The sequence below is a fragment of the Pinus tabuliformis genome, chromosome X (assembly GCF_031772625.1).
Source record: "Pinus tabuliformis cultivar Carrire ecotype Pingquan chromosome X, CPIR1, whole genome shotgun sequence".
Classification (NCBI taxonomy): domain Eukaryota; kingdom Viridiplantae; phylum Streptophyta; class Pinopsida; order Pinales; family Pinaceae; genus Pinus; species Pinus tabuliformis.
The window spans coordinates 1,170,907,258-1,170,922,142 of NC_142308.1; positions in this window are offsets into that span (position 1 = coordinate 1,170,907,258).

Sequence of the window (14,885 nt, forward strand, 5' to 3'; positions counted from 1 at the left end):
CCAACAAATGGCTCGTGCTATGCTTGATGAGTCAGGTACTCCCGCAACTTTCTGGGGTGAAGCTGCACATGCTGCGGTTATTATTCTCAACAAAACAAATGTCCGAGTAAACAGCACTGAAACTCCTCATGAGCTCTGGTGTGGTAAGACTCCTTCGGTGAAGCACTTCAAAATCTTTGGGAGCAAATGTTATATTAAGAATACTGATGAGCAACTTGGCAAACTTGAACCAAGAGCAGATGAAGGCATTCTTCTTGGTTATTCTCCACATAGCAAAGCATACAAGTGCTACAATAAAAGACTTGGCAGAATTGTTGACAGTATTGATGTTGTGGTTGATGAGAAGGGATACATTCCTAGGCAAGTTCATCATGAAGACATCGAAGAAGATGAAGGCTACCCTCAAAGACAGAATGATGAAGAAGAACCTCAAGAAGAAGAAGAACCTCAAGAAGAACTAGAGGAGCAGACAAGAATAGAAGAGAAGACTCCATCTAGATATGTTCAGAAGAATCATCCAAAATCTCAGATTGTGGGGCAGAAAGAAGCAGGAGTACAAACAAGAAGAACAATTGCAGAAGCTTCAAGCTATTTGGCATTACTCTCTTCCACTGAACCACAAAATGTGAAAGAGGCATGCAAAGATGAATGTTGGGTCAAAGCAATGGATGAAGAACTTGAGCAGATCGAAAAGAATAACACTTGGGAATTGGTTCCTAGACCAAAAGATAAGAATGTCATAGGGACAAAATGGGTCTTCAAAAATAAATTGAATGAAAATGGAGAAGTAATTAGAAACAAGGCCAGACTTGTTTGTAAAGGGTATGCACAGCAAGAAGGAATAGATTTTGAAGAGACCTTTGCTCCTGTTGCAAGACTTGAGGCCATCCGAATGTTCCTTGCTCTCTCAAGCTTTCAAAACTTCAAGGTATTTCAAATGGACATGAAATCAGCCTTTCTGAATGGAGAATTAGAAGAAGAAGTATATATTGAGCAGCCAGATGGTTTCATTCTTGGGAATGATCCAAACCTTGTATGCAGATTGAAAAAGGCTCTCTATGGTCTCAAACAAGCTCCAAGGGCTTGGTACTATCGTTTGGACAAATATCTTCACCAACAAGGTTTTTCAAAAGGATCAGCAGATAGCAATCTCTATATAAAAGTTGAAAATAACAAATTGCTAATACTTGTTGTGTATGTAGATGATATTATCTTTGGCAGCAATGAAGAGGCTATGAGTCAAAACTTTGCCTTGGTTATGCAGAAAGAATTTGAAATGTCATTACTTGGAGAATTGACATACTTTCTTGGATTGCAAATCCAAAAAATGAAGGAGGTATTTTCTTGTCTCAAACCAAGTACCTCAAGCAGATCTTGAAGAAGTATGGCATGGAAGATTCAAAGCCAGTTTGTACCCCCATGGTTACAGGATGCAGCCTCAGTGCAAATGATGAATCAGCAGCAGTTCACCAACCAACTTATAGATCCATGATTGGGAGTTTGCTTTATTTGACCGGTACCCGACCAAATATTATGCATGCAGTAGGAATTGTTGGAAGATTTCAAGCCAACCCAAAGGAAACTCATCTTCAGGCAGTCAAAAGAATCTTCAAGTATCTTCAAGGGACTCAAAACTATGGCTTATGGTATCCTAGAGATACAGATCTCACTCTTCATGCTTACACAGATTGGGCCGGAAGTGTGGATGACAGGAAAAGCACAAGTGGTGGTGCTTTCTTCATGGGTTCCAGATTAGTATCTTGGTTCAGCAAGAAACAGAGTTCGATTGCTTTATCTACAGCTGAAGCAGAATATGTGGCTGCGGCATCTTGTTGCACACAACTTCTTTGGATGATGCAGACCTTGCAGGATTTTCAAATCACTTGCACTCCACCAGTCTCTATCTTATGTGATAATACAAGTGCAATCAGCATTTCAAAGAATCCAGTCATGCATTCAAAGACCAAGCACATACCAATCAAGTATCACTTCCTCCGAGAACAAGTGCTTGAACAAAAGGTCAAGTTGGAGTATGTTCCTTCTAAAGAACAAGTTGCTGATATTCTCACAAAACCACTGCCCAGGGAGACTTTTGAATATCTCAGACAAAAGCTGGGAGTAGTTGATGCTTCATCCTGCTGTTGAAGCTTGTCTGTTCTAAAGTAAAAGTTGGTATACGCGAGTTGTGTAAGGGATATCCGCGTACATACGCTGATTTATGCAGGTTAAGTCGCGTATATGGAGTTCAGAACAGCAAGGGCAGATTCTGGTTGAAGAAGGTCTGAGATGGGTATGACAGAGTCCTTCAGGCACAGTTTCAGGGGGAGCAGCAGGCACAGTTTCAGAGGGAGCAGCTTAAAGTCTAATAAAGCATTGTTGGCATTTAGATGCTTTTGGTTCTAGTTCACAACTGTTGTTGGTTTCAGGAGAAGGAGCACAGAAGGAAATCTTGGTTGCTGATCTAAAAGATGATTATCAGATGCTGTTGGTGACTTTCATAAGTCTTGGTCTAGATTTTTTCGTCTCTATGTCATGTATCTCTTTTGTGATATTTCTTCTATGGTGTCAAGGTCATGTAACGGCCTATGTTGGTTTCCCCACTATGCCTGGGATGAATGATGTAATGTAATTGGTTGTTATATGTAATTTTCTGATGTATCCCCTCTTGATTGGGAGTATGGATGTATGTATTGAGTCTTTTGGTGATAGGAAGGTCCTTTATGATGTATAAGTCTTGGTTCCTTTTGAAGAACATCTTTTGCAGATCTTGCCTACAGTCAGGGGGAGCATGTTCAGCACAGCAGAGCAGAGATATCAGCATGTTCTCAGGGGGAGCACAGCCCTTTGCCCTTGATGACAAAGGGGGAGAATGATTCTAAGGATCTTGGGGTTGCCATCAAGTCCAAAGGGGGAGATTGTTGGCATTTTGGCACAAGTGTGGCGCTACGGTACAGGTGTTGTCCTTGATGGCAACTCTCTTTGATGACAGATCTCAGTCCAGACTACACGAATGAAGAGAAATTTCATATACGCAGGTTCATTAAGCCCAAGTTGCGTATACATGCTGGTACGCTATATACTAAGTCGCGGATACGCAGGCTTGCTATATACGAAGTAGCGTATACACACAGTTTCATGAATAGAAAAGAGCGTACATGTCGAGAAGCTTCCCTTGGTCCGTGGTAGTTAGTCCTCGGTACTTGAGCCTATGTTTTTGGACCAAAGTATCTCGACAATCGTGTTGATCCCGAGTTTTTGAAGTTGATGGTATTGTATTACTATGGTTTTGGACCGTGGTATTGAGAAGGGCCTAAGGCTATATAAGGAGAAGAAGATCATTAGGCAATTGCACTGAAAAAGTCTTGAATATCTGATAAAGAAAGAGATCTTGTATGCAGGTTCTGGGTTGCTTGATCTAAGCTAAGGAGAGATCACACCGGTTGATGGAAGACTAGATATAAGGATAGATCGGGATCAAATGGTTTGAAATTAACTATCGGTATATGGTTGATTACGCATATTTTTAGATCTGCATACTGACACAATGTTATGTTCTGAAGTATGACTGATGTCTGGTACAACTGCAAGTTATGAGAAATTATTTTTAGATCTGTACGCAGGTTGTCTTTGGTAAAAGCGCGTGTATACGCGGGTTGGTTTCATTGAAGTAGCGTATATCTTTTGAAGCTTAATTTTTGGGGTTGCAGTTGGGTCTGACTGTTATTGCAGAGTTTCTGTAGTCTGCTCTGTGTTCTGGTGACTGGGTGTTGACAGGGTTTCAGTGGTTCAGTGATTCAAAGATTGATGATGCTAGTATTGGTTGTTTTGTGCTTCAATGATTTGTGAATGAATCGTGGTCTTCAGATTGTGATGTTGTGCTTCAGGAGTATCCAGTCTGAAAATTGATGAAAAGTGGTACCTGAAGGAAAGAAGATTGTAGGGCAACACCTACGTACTAGTATCTTAGCTAGTACAAGAGCAAAGGGGGTTGGAGCTCCCTTCCAGGAGAGTTTGGAAAACAAAAGAAGGTTGTAGCCTTCTGCAGGTTGTAGCCTGTGTACTGGTATAAGGCTGCACTAGTACAAAAGATTGTAAACTGAAGTTTCTTAAAGAAAGATAGAGACGACTTGCAGCAAGTGGTTTTCACCCACATTGGGTTTCCACCTTATATCATGGTGTTCATGTGTGTGGCTTTTGTGTGATGATCTGTTCTGTTATACTGCATCTGTTTATCTTTAATATGGTTAATAATGTCTTGATGCCTTTACTGAAGATAAACTAACTGAATCATAAGATTTCTGGTTATACGCTGGTTGCTTTAGACACAGTAGCGTGTACACGCTGGTTCACTTAACTGAAGTAGCGTATATGTTTCTGAGTATTGAAAAAGTTTTATTGATCTGATAATACTGATTCACCCCCCCCTCTCAGTATTATTTCCAACAAATTTTTCAGACCCTTATGTTCATATATGCATTCATTACCTGTAGGTTGCATATTCCTCATGTTTTTGATGGAATGTTAGTCTTGGTTGGGAGAGGTCACGTTAAGTCTTGGTTTAAGTTTTGGTTTACAAGATTTTTTTGTATGTGATTCATCATTTCTGGAAGTTTCATTGAGTTCTGGGAAGGCGCTTGAGTCTTATCTATTAAAAAGTGGCTTAGAATTTGGGGTCATTGGCATACAACTGATTGAAAAAGTCCACAGTCACTTCAAAGCAAGCTTATGGGAGTGACTGGAGAGTTAAAATCGCTTTGAGGCCTTGACAAGGGAGCGACTGAGGCTCTAGCTTAGTGAAACAGAGAGGTAAATCAAGGGTGGACACTTGGAGGGGTTGGGTTTCCCCTGGAGGTTTTGTGTTACCTAAGGGAGGTTAGTAAAGTCTTAAGTTGTCGACTCCATTTCCTTAAGGTTGTATAGGAGGTTGCCATATTGATCTTTAGCTCATGTTTACCCTGGGAAAACTAGTGAAAGTGGTTAAATGTGGGAGGAGGCGGTTAAAACTGTACCATATATATATATATATATATATATATATATATATATATATATATATATATATATATATATATATATATATATGTTGAATGTAATAAGAACTGTGTAAGAAGTATCATAATTGAGAGGAATTCAAATAAATGAATTGTTGGGTTGTGTTATATTCTTTCCACGACTGGCCCATGTAGTTAATCGGGGGGTTAGAGGGGGGGCGGAGCCCCCCCTTCGTTGCGCAGATTGCGTAGTGGGGTGGTCATAGGGGGTTTGAGGGGTGCAGGTAACCCCACTCTATAGGGTCAAAATTTTGGTTTTGGAATCTATGTTAGGTTGGGTGGACCCACCTATGGTTTTGTGTATGCTTTTCACACATGTTTTTGGACGTGACGGTTTTTGGTCAATGGTTTTTGGCACTATGGTTTTCGGTCCATGGTATTGGATGCTTCGGCATGTCTAAATATGTATTATAACATTGAAAGGAACATAATGAAAAATCAAGTTGGTAGTCCTGGTTTTGGGATCCAGGGGAAAATCTATGTGTATATGTGTTTTATGTGTTATGCTCTCACATTGTTTATTTTATGTGTTTTAGAATGCGTATGTAGGTAATTTCTGTAGGGGGTTAAAACCTACATTTGGTATCAGAGTTGTTTTGGATTCAAGGGGACACCTTTGTTGCTAAGGGGTTTCTCTTGGGCCTGTGGTAGACCCTGTTCAGTGGGAGATCTGCGAGATCAATTCTGGTGGTTAAAGAAGATGGCAAGTAGTGGAAAGACAGAGATCGAGAAATTTAATGGTCATAGTTTTGAGTTGTGAAAACTCAAGATGAAGGATATGTTGGTGGATAAATATCAGTGGAAGGATCTCAGACTTAGTATTGTTGAATGTATCAGGGGAAGCTACGGCAAAGGATTTGGGGGACAAGTTAAGGACTTTGTACCAATCTAAGTCTCTGGTGAATAAACTGTTCCTATAGAAAAAGCTGTAGAACCTGAGGATGAAAGATGGAGACTCAGTGACAGATCATCTGAACACATTTAACACTGTGTAAGTCAGTTATTATCTATTGATATTAAAATTTCAGATGAAGATAAGTGCATCAGTTTGTTGTGTTCTCTACCATATTCATGGGATAGTCTGGTTATTGCAATAGGTAGCAATGCAACTACCTTGCAGTTTGAAGAAATAGTCTCATCCTTGCTGAAGGAGGAGATGAGACGGAAAAATATGGAGAGCTAGAATGGTGACGGCTTGTCTGTACGAGGACTGTCCCAGAACAGAAACAAAAATAATTCGTCGAGTGGGAGATCTAAATCTCCAGGAAAACCTGTAAAGGTGGTGTGCTGGAAATGCGGAAAGGAAGGCACTACAAAAGGGACTGTAAATCTAAAGCTCCTGATAAAGGAAAGGGATCTGATGATGCTCCTTCTTCAGAGGCGAAAACCACCTCAGATGAAGGTGAGGATGTGTACTTGGCTTCTTCAAGTACACATGTAGATCATGAGGCATGGTTGATTGACTTAGGTGCATCCTTTCACTTCACTCCCCATAGAGAGTGGTTCTGCGAGTATGAGAAATACGATGGTGGTGATGTCTTCTTAGGGGATGATAGGAAGGCTAGAATCGTTGGTCATGGAAAAGTAAAGTTGAAGTTGCAAGGTGGAAGGGTTAGAACACTTTTAGGTGTTCTGCATATTCCTGCATTGGCCAGAAATCTGATTTTTGTAAACAAGTTGGATGATGCAGGTAAAAAAATAGTGTTCGAGAAGGATACCTGCAAGATGGTTCAGGGAGCACTGGTATTTATGTGGGGAGTTCGAATTGGAACTCTATTCAAGCTGCAAGGTAGCACAGTTGTTGATGGGTGTAATAGTTCTATGGTTCCTGAAAGTGGAGCAGAAAATCTAGTGGTCTCTGGAGAGAAGACCATGCTGTGGCATCAAAGGCTTGGACATATTGGAGAGAAGGGCCTTCGAATACTTCATGGTAAATGTATGGTAGAAGGTATGATTAATAGCTCTCTAGATTTTAATTTCTGTGAAAATTGCGTATATGGGAAGCATAATCGGGTGAGTTTCCCCTCTGGTGGTAAGAGGGCAAAACAATATTAGAGCTTGTGCATAGTGATGTGTTTGGACCTATGAAGGTTCCATCACTGGGTAAGTTTGTGTACTATGTATCATTTATAGATGACTTCTCAAGGAATACATGGATATATTTCCTTAAGAAGAAATATGAAGTCTTTGACAAGTTTAAAGAATTCAAGGCTCTTGTGGAAAACCAGATAGAGAAGAGGATAAGGTGCCGAGGACAGATAACGGTGGAGAGTTTTGCAGTAAGGAATTTGAAGAATTTTGTAAGAGGTGTGGTATAGCACGGAAGAAGACTGCTCCATATACACCTCAGCAAAATGGAGTTGTAGAAATAATGAACAAGACGTTGATGGAAAGGGCAAGAAGCATGCTCAGTGGTGCCGGGTTAGGACAGGAATTATAGGCAGAGGCGGTGGAGATAACGTGTTACTTGGTCAATAGATCACCTTCATTAGTGTTGCAGGATAAAACTCCACAAGAGGTATGGACTGGTAAGAAACCCTCTCTTTCACATCTGAGGGTATTTGGATGTGATGCATATGTACATGTTCCGAAGGAGAAACGAACCAAGTTGGATAGTAAATCTGAAAAGTGCATCTTTATTGGGTATAAGGATGGTTTAAAGGGTTATAAGCTTTAGAACCCAGTAACAAGGAAGGTTGTGCACAGCCGAGATGTGGTGTTCAGAGAGGTGAAATATGTTATTAAACATGAAGTCCAACCAAAGGAACCTAAGAAGATAGAGTTTGTGCTAAAGGAGGAAGAATTAGACTCTACAACAAAGGAGGAATCAGAAGATAAAGATCCACAAAATCTGGGCGTGAGAAGATCTATTCGAGAAAGAAGGCAACCAGAAAGGTATAGTCCATCTGCTTTCTGTTCAAATTTTGCTTTATCTATTACTGATGATGATCCAAAAACTGTGAAGGAAGTAGTAGATTCAGAGGATGGAAAACTCTGGAAAGAGGCCATGGTTGATGAAATGGCATCTTTGCACAAAAATGAGGCTTGGGATCTGATGGAGTTGTCGGCTGGAAGGAAACCCATTGGCAGCAAATGGGTGTTCAAGAAGAAGACAAATGCAGAAGGAAAGGTGGAGAAATACAAAGCTCGGTAGGTAGCAAATGGTTATTCCCAGGTGCCGGGAATTGATTTTGGTGATATTTTTTCTCTTGTTGCCAAGGTAGCTTCTATTAGATTACTTTTATCTGTTGCTGATGCTTTTGATTTTGAGGTAGAACATATGGATGTGAAGACAACATTTCTTCATGGAGATCTAGAAGAGGAGATATACATGAAGCAACCTGAAGGCTTTGCGGTGAAGGGTAAGAAATAACTGGTATGCAAGTTAAAGAAGTCTCTGTATGGGTTAAAACAGTCACCAAGGATGTGGTATCAGAAATTTGATACATTTATATGGGGACTTGGCTTCACCAGAAGCAAAGCAGATCACTGTGTGTATTTTAAATTAATTAGTGACCATGTTATATATCTGTTCTTGTATGTGGATGATATGTTGTTGGTTGCAAATGACAAAGAAATTATCCAGGATTTGAAGACCCAATTGTCCTCCAAATTTGACATGAAATATCTTGGTGCTGCAAACTATATTTTGGGCATGGAAATTAAAAGAGATCTGGAAAAGAGGAAGCTCTGGTTAAACCAGAGGAATTATGTCGAGAACAATATTGCAAAGATTTAATATGCAGGATAGTAAACCAGTGAAGGTTCCTATTCCTGTAGGTGTAAAGTTATCTGCTAAACAGTGTCCCAAGACAGAAGAAGAGGAAGAGGACATGTCCCGTGCTCCATATGCAAGTGTAGTCGGTAGCCTGATGTAGGCAATGGTCTGTACTAGACCAGACATTGCACATGAAGTGGGAGTATTGAGCAAGTTTATGTCAAAACTAGGAAAGGGGAATTGGATAGCAGTGAAGCGGGTTTTCAGGTATTTGTGTGGCACTAGTGATTATGGTTTGTGCTACCAAGGAAGACTAGGATTGGACAGAGTGTTGGATATTCATGGCTTTGTTGACGCAGACTGGGCTAGAGATCTGGATCAGAGAAGATCTACAAGAAGGTATGTGTTTAACCTATTTGGAGGTGCAGTCAGTTGGATGAATAAGAAACAATTTGTAGTGGCACTATCAACTACAGAGGCAGAATACATGGAAGCCACTCATGCAAGCAAGGAAGTAGTTTGGTTGCAGAGATTGTGTTTAAGTATGGGGTTAGTACAGGGAGCTATAAGGATAGACTGTGATATCCAAAGTGCAATTTTCTTGGCAAAGAACCCTGCATATCATTCAAAGACAAAGCACATTGATGTTCAGTATCACTTTGTGAGGGATATGATAGAATACAAAAAGGTGTTGTTGGTAAAGGTGGACACTTTTAAGAATAATGTAGATGCATTGACAAAATCTGTGAGCTCTGAGAAGTTCTCTTGGTGTAGAGAAACAATGGGCATTGCAGGGCTGGATAAATGACTAAGCTCTCTTGTGGCCCCCTGTGGAAAGAAAACAAGAAGTGGGAGAATGTTGGGTTGTGTTATATTCTTTCCATGACTAGCCCACGTAGTTAAACAGGGGGTTAAAGGGGGGGCAGAGCCCCCCCTTCATTGCGCAGATTACGTAGCCGGGGGGGGGGGGGGGGGGGGTCACAAGGGGTTTGAGGGGTGCAGGTTACCCCACTTTATGGGGTCCAGGGCAACGTCCCAGAAAATTTTGGTTTTGGAATCTATGTTAGGTTGGGAAGACCCACCTATGGTTTTGTGCTTGATTTTCACACATGTTTTTGGACGCAATGGTTTTCGGTCCATGGTTTTGGACGCGATGGTTTTTAGTCCATGGTATTGGATGCTTCGGCATGTATAAATATGTATTATAACATTGAAAGGAACATAATGAAAAATCAAGTTAGTAGTCCCGGTTTTGGGATCCAGGGAAAATCTCTGTGTATATGTGTTTTATGTGTTATGCTCTCGCATTGTTTATTTTATGTGTTTTAGAATTCGTATGTAGGTAATTTTTGTACAGGGTTAAAAACTACATGAACTGTACCCAAATGATAACCATTGTTACTAATGTATTAAGAGCAAACAGGAAAAGAAGATTCTCAATTATGGGTTTCTCTAAAAGTTCCAGATTCACAACTAAGTCATGCCAAAATTTAACTATAAATGGAAAGTATAGGGTTGCATAAATTACAAAAGAACATTTTATAAATTAACAATTGTTTCAAAACCCAATAGGGTAATGGTTGTGGACCTTTTAGTAACAACCAAAATCAATATATATATATATATATATATATATATATATATATATATATATATATATATATATATATATATATATATATTAAAACCCTATAAATCCTATAAGTTAAAAAGGAAGGAACCTACACCCTCGATGGAGGAAACTCAAACATGAAATTATAGCTTGACAAAAAAATGATTAATATTTTAAGAAGCCAAAGAAATCCAAGCTCAAAACCCTAGTGGATAATGCACCTAACCACACCTAGAAAAAATAAGTAGGTAAGATTTAGAAGAATCAATTCATTTAGATCCATAAGTGATTCGTTGAAGGCTTGCAATGAGGAGTATACCTATCAAAGAACCGAGAATAAATGTTAGGAAAAACCCATCCAAGTCAATTAAACAAAGTAAATAGAGACATGAATATTTGGAGGAAAGGTTACCTCACCAACACCTATCTTTATCGACAAATACCAAAGTGTTATAGCTACAAAATTGTAATCACCTGCAAATCCTTGGATAAGGAGCACTGAGCCAGGGGAAGGGTTTGAACACCCTCGGAAATTCTGAGGCTAAACCCAAATTACCTCTGCAAGAAAAATGTAACAGACAACATAAGTAACTAATAGCGATACTCTAGAAAAGAAATATCATAAAGTGTCGAGAACTTGGATAGCCTGCATCATAATATTCGTAGTCAAGCATTTGAGAACCTCACATTTGTAAAACATAAAAGGATTTACACAATAGTAAACTTGAATGGTGAACACACCTGAAATGAGAAGTTGCGGGAGGGTTAGTTACGTATTCCATAGTTACATATATAGAATTAAGTGGGGATTCACATGAGTTATTACCTGGGATTAACATTGAAAAACCCTAACTCTATAGAAACCCTGCAAGAGAAATTCCATGAGGAAAATTACCCTACATAAAGAAAATCGATAAAGGTTTAGTATGTTGATGTGGGATAAACTAAAAGTGAGAAAGTAAAGAGTTTAATGTGTCATACTTCCAAGATAGTTGCAAGGAAAACCTTACCTGGTACCATCCTTAGTCGTGAACCTCCTGGAAGGGTTCCAATTGTAGAGTGATTTTTCCCTAAAACCAAAGTTACAAATTGGATCACCATGGGAGAAATTACCTCATAACTGCCCTCCAAGATTTTGGTCCATTAATTAAACCCTACAGAGAGAGGAATTACGGATATGCTAACACCTTAACAGGCTCCCACGCCTGACATAAATGCCTCAAGATTGTGGCAGACTTTGTTGGAAATAATACTGAGAGGGGGGGTGAATCAGTATTATCAGATCAATAAAACCTTTTCAATTTCATACTCAGAAACATATACGCGACTTCAGTTAAGTGAATCCGCGTGTACACGCGACTGTGTCTAAAGCAACTAGCGTATATGCAGATATCTTATGATTCAGTTAATCTTATCTTCAGTAAATGCATCAGAACATTATTAAGCAATTTAACAGTAAACAGATGCAGTATAACAAAACAGAACATCACACAAGAGCCACACACATGAACACCATGATATAAGGTGGAAACCCAATGTGGGTGAAAACCACCTGCTGCAATTCGTCTCTTTCTTCTTTAATGAGAAACTTCTTTTACAATATACTGGTGCAGTCCTTTACCAGTATGCAGGCTACAACCTGCAGAGGGCTACAACCCTCTCTTTCGTTTTCCAACTACTTTTGGAAGGGAGCTACAACCCCCTCAGCTCTTGTACTAGCTGATCCATTTACTAGTACGTAGGTGCTGACCCTACAACCTTCAGGGACCACGTTTCATCAATTTTCAGACTGGATCCAAGAGTACAAAGCAAACATTACCGCAATACAATCATCAACTTATACTTGCATCATAATTCATTAAACAACCCAATACCGAATCACTGAAACCCTGTCATCAAGAACACAGAACCCAAACCAGAATCTAGAACTCTGCAACAACCACCAGAATCAGCAACAACCTGAAATATCAACCCTTATCATGCATACGCTACTTCATTGTACCAAAACCGCGTGTATACGCGCTTTCTCCAAAGGCAACCCGCGTGCAGATCTAGAAATGATTACTTCTGCCTTTGCTGTCAGATCCGACCCTTGCCAAGCGTCCCGAACAGATAACCAGCAATACCAGATCTTCTCACTGCGTCAGACACCCACAATCCATACTCCTTTGCCTAGTGATCTTCTCCTTATATAGCCTTAGGCCTTGTTCAATACCAAGAGCCAAAACCATAGAAACACAATACCATCAACCTCGAAACTAGGGATCAACACGTCCGTCGAGACATAATGGTCCGAAACCATAGGCACAACTTCCAAGGACTAACCACCATGGACCAAAGGTACTTTTCCACATACACGCGCTTTTTCTGAAGCCAACCTGCGTGTACACGCGACTTGGTCTTAACAAACCTGCGTGTATGAACTTCCTTGGCAAGCTGTACTAGGATCTGTCTTCTGATTAAGTTGCCATCTCCTGTACCAACTTCTGAGCATCTGTACCAACCTCTGAGTGAGTTGCCATCAAGGACAACACTTGAATCATAATGCCAACAATCTCCCCCTTTGGACTTGATGGCAACCACCACACCAAGTCACTCTCCCCCTTTGACATCAAGGGCAAAGGGCGTACCAAGGTATGCTCTTCTTTGGTATACCTTCTACTGTCCATACTGCTGTCCATACTCCTCCTGAGTACATGCTGAAGTTTCTGAATTGGCTCCCCCTTTGTATATGCCAAAGTGTACCAATCTATCCACGCATCCCCTGAGCAGATGCAAGTTCTAAGACCAGCCATTCAGATCTGTATCATAAGCATCAGCCTGCAATACCATTCTTTTGATCAAACAACAAGATGTATCATCAACTTCTAACCATAGTGCCAACAATGAATTATTTGAAGAATATTCTCCCCCTGAGTGTGAGCCAACCATGTCTGAACCATTTCCTGAGTCTGTTCTGCTCCCCCTGAGCCTGAGCCAACCATGACTGAACCTGGGTCTGTTCTGCTGCCCTTTCTCCATATACGCGAATTTGCAGCCTGTAACTCGCGTATATACGCGACTTGTCTTCACTATATCAGCGTATGCAGGATGGAATACTGAATCTCATCACTTTCAGATTCCCCTGTGTCTGTTATGTCAGCTGACTGAGTTGTCCCACACCTTTCTGTCTCTGTCTTCTTCAATTCCTGCAACTGTGATGATGTATGGTCCCCTTGTCTTGAATTTTGAAATCTGCTCCTGCATTCCCTTGCTTTATGCCCATAGTTGTTGCATGTATAACACCTTATATTTTTCATGTTCCTTCTATCACAATCAATTGCTTTGTGTCCATATGCATTGCAGGCAAAGCAATACCCTCTGAAATACTTGGGATGCGATGATCTTTCTTGAACCATTCTACTTCTGCATCTGGCTGCAACATGTCCAAGATTATGACATACATAACATTCAACATTATTCAGCGGAGGAAATAATCGTCTATCACGTCCATAGTTAGGAGTAAAGGATCTTCCTTGAGGAATTTCTTTCCTTGGTTGTTCCTTGAGCATTTCAGATTTCTCATTAGAGTTTCTTGCCTCACCTTGTGAACTAGATTCACCTTCACCATATTCATGAAAACCAAGACCAGTCTTGATAGCAGGAGATCTTTGACTATTAAGAATATCATCCAAGACTTTAGAACTATCTTGAAATCGTAAGAGCTTATCCTTTTCTTCTAGTTTACCTTTCAAGATATTTACCTCAACCTGATGTTGTTCTTCCTTTTTCAGATACTGCTTCCTTAGGTCTTCTTCAACTTTTCTCCCTTCTTCCACTTGTCGCTTTAGTTTGATCACTTCATGTTCTTGATCTTAAAGATCTTCTTTTAGAGAGAGGATCTTTGATTCAAGTCTCTGAATAGTTGTGCTCTGATCTTTTGCTATATCCTGCAATCTCTCCCTTACCCTGGTTTCTGTTTCCAATAGTTCTTTTAATTTGGCAGCTTCTTCAGTTTCTGCATTCTTCTCTTCATGTGCCATGAGACTTTTAATATCCTCGCTATTATTGGATGAAGCATTCTTCTTCTTGTGCGCCATGAGACTTCTAATATCTTCACTATCATTTAATGAACTTTTAATATGGGAATAATAGCTTCTACCATCTTCTTCATATATCCTTTCTTTGTTATGAGGACATCTAGCAGCATAGTGACCAACTCTACCACATAGAAAACATTTGAAAGGTAGCTTATCTTTGAACCGTCCAGTTCCCCGTTCAAGATTCTTGACAAAATTTACCTCATCTTCTTCCTCTGACACTTCGAATGCGGCCTCTGGTGGTACCTCTTGTCGCATTTCAAAAGCAGTTAAGATCCTGTGAAGCTGTGACATGGTAATTTTCCGCACATTCTCCTTTTCTTCTATGGCAGATACTTTAGAATCAAATTTAGTAGACAGAGATCTCAAAACCTTTTGAACTAAGACAACTTCCTCAAATTCTTCACCCAGATCCCTCATACAAT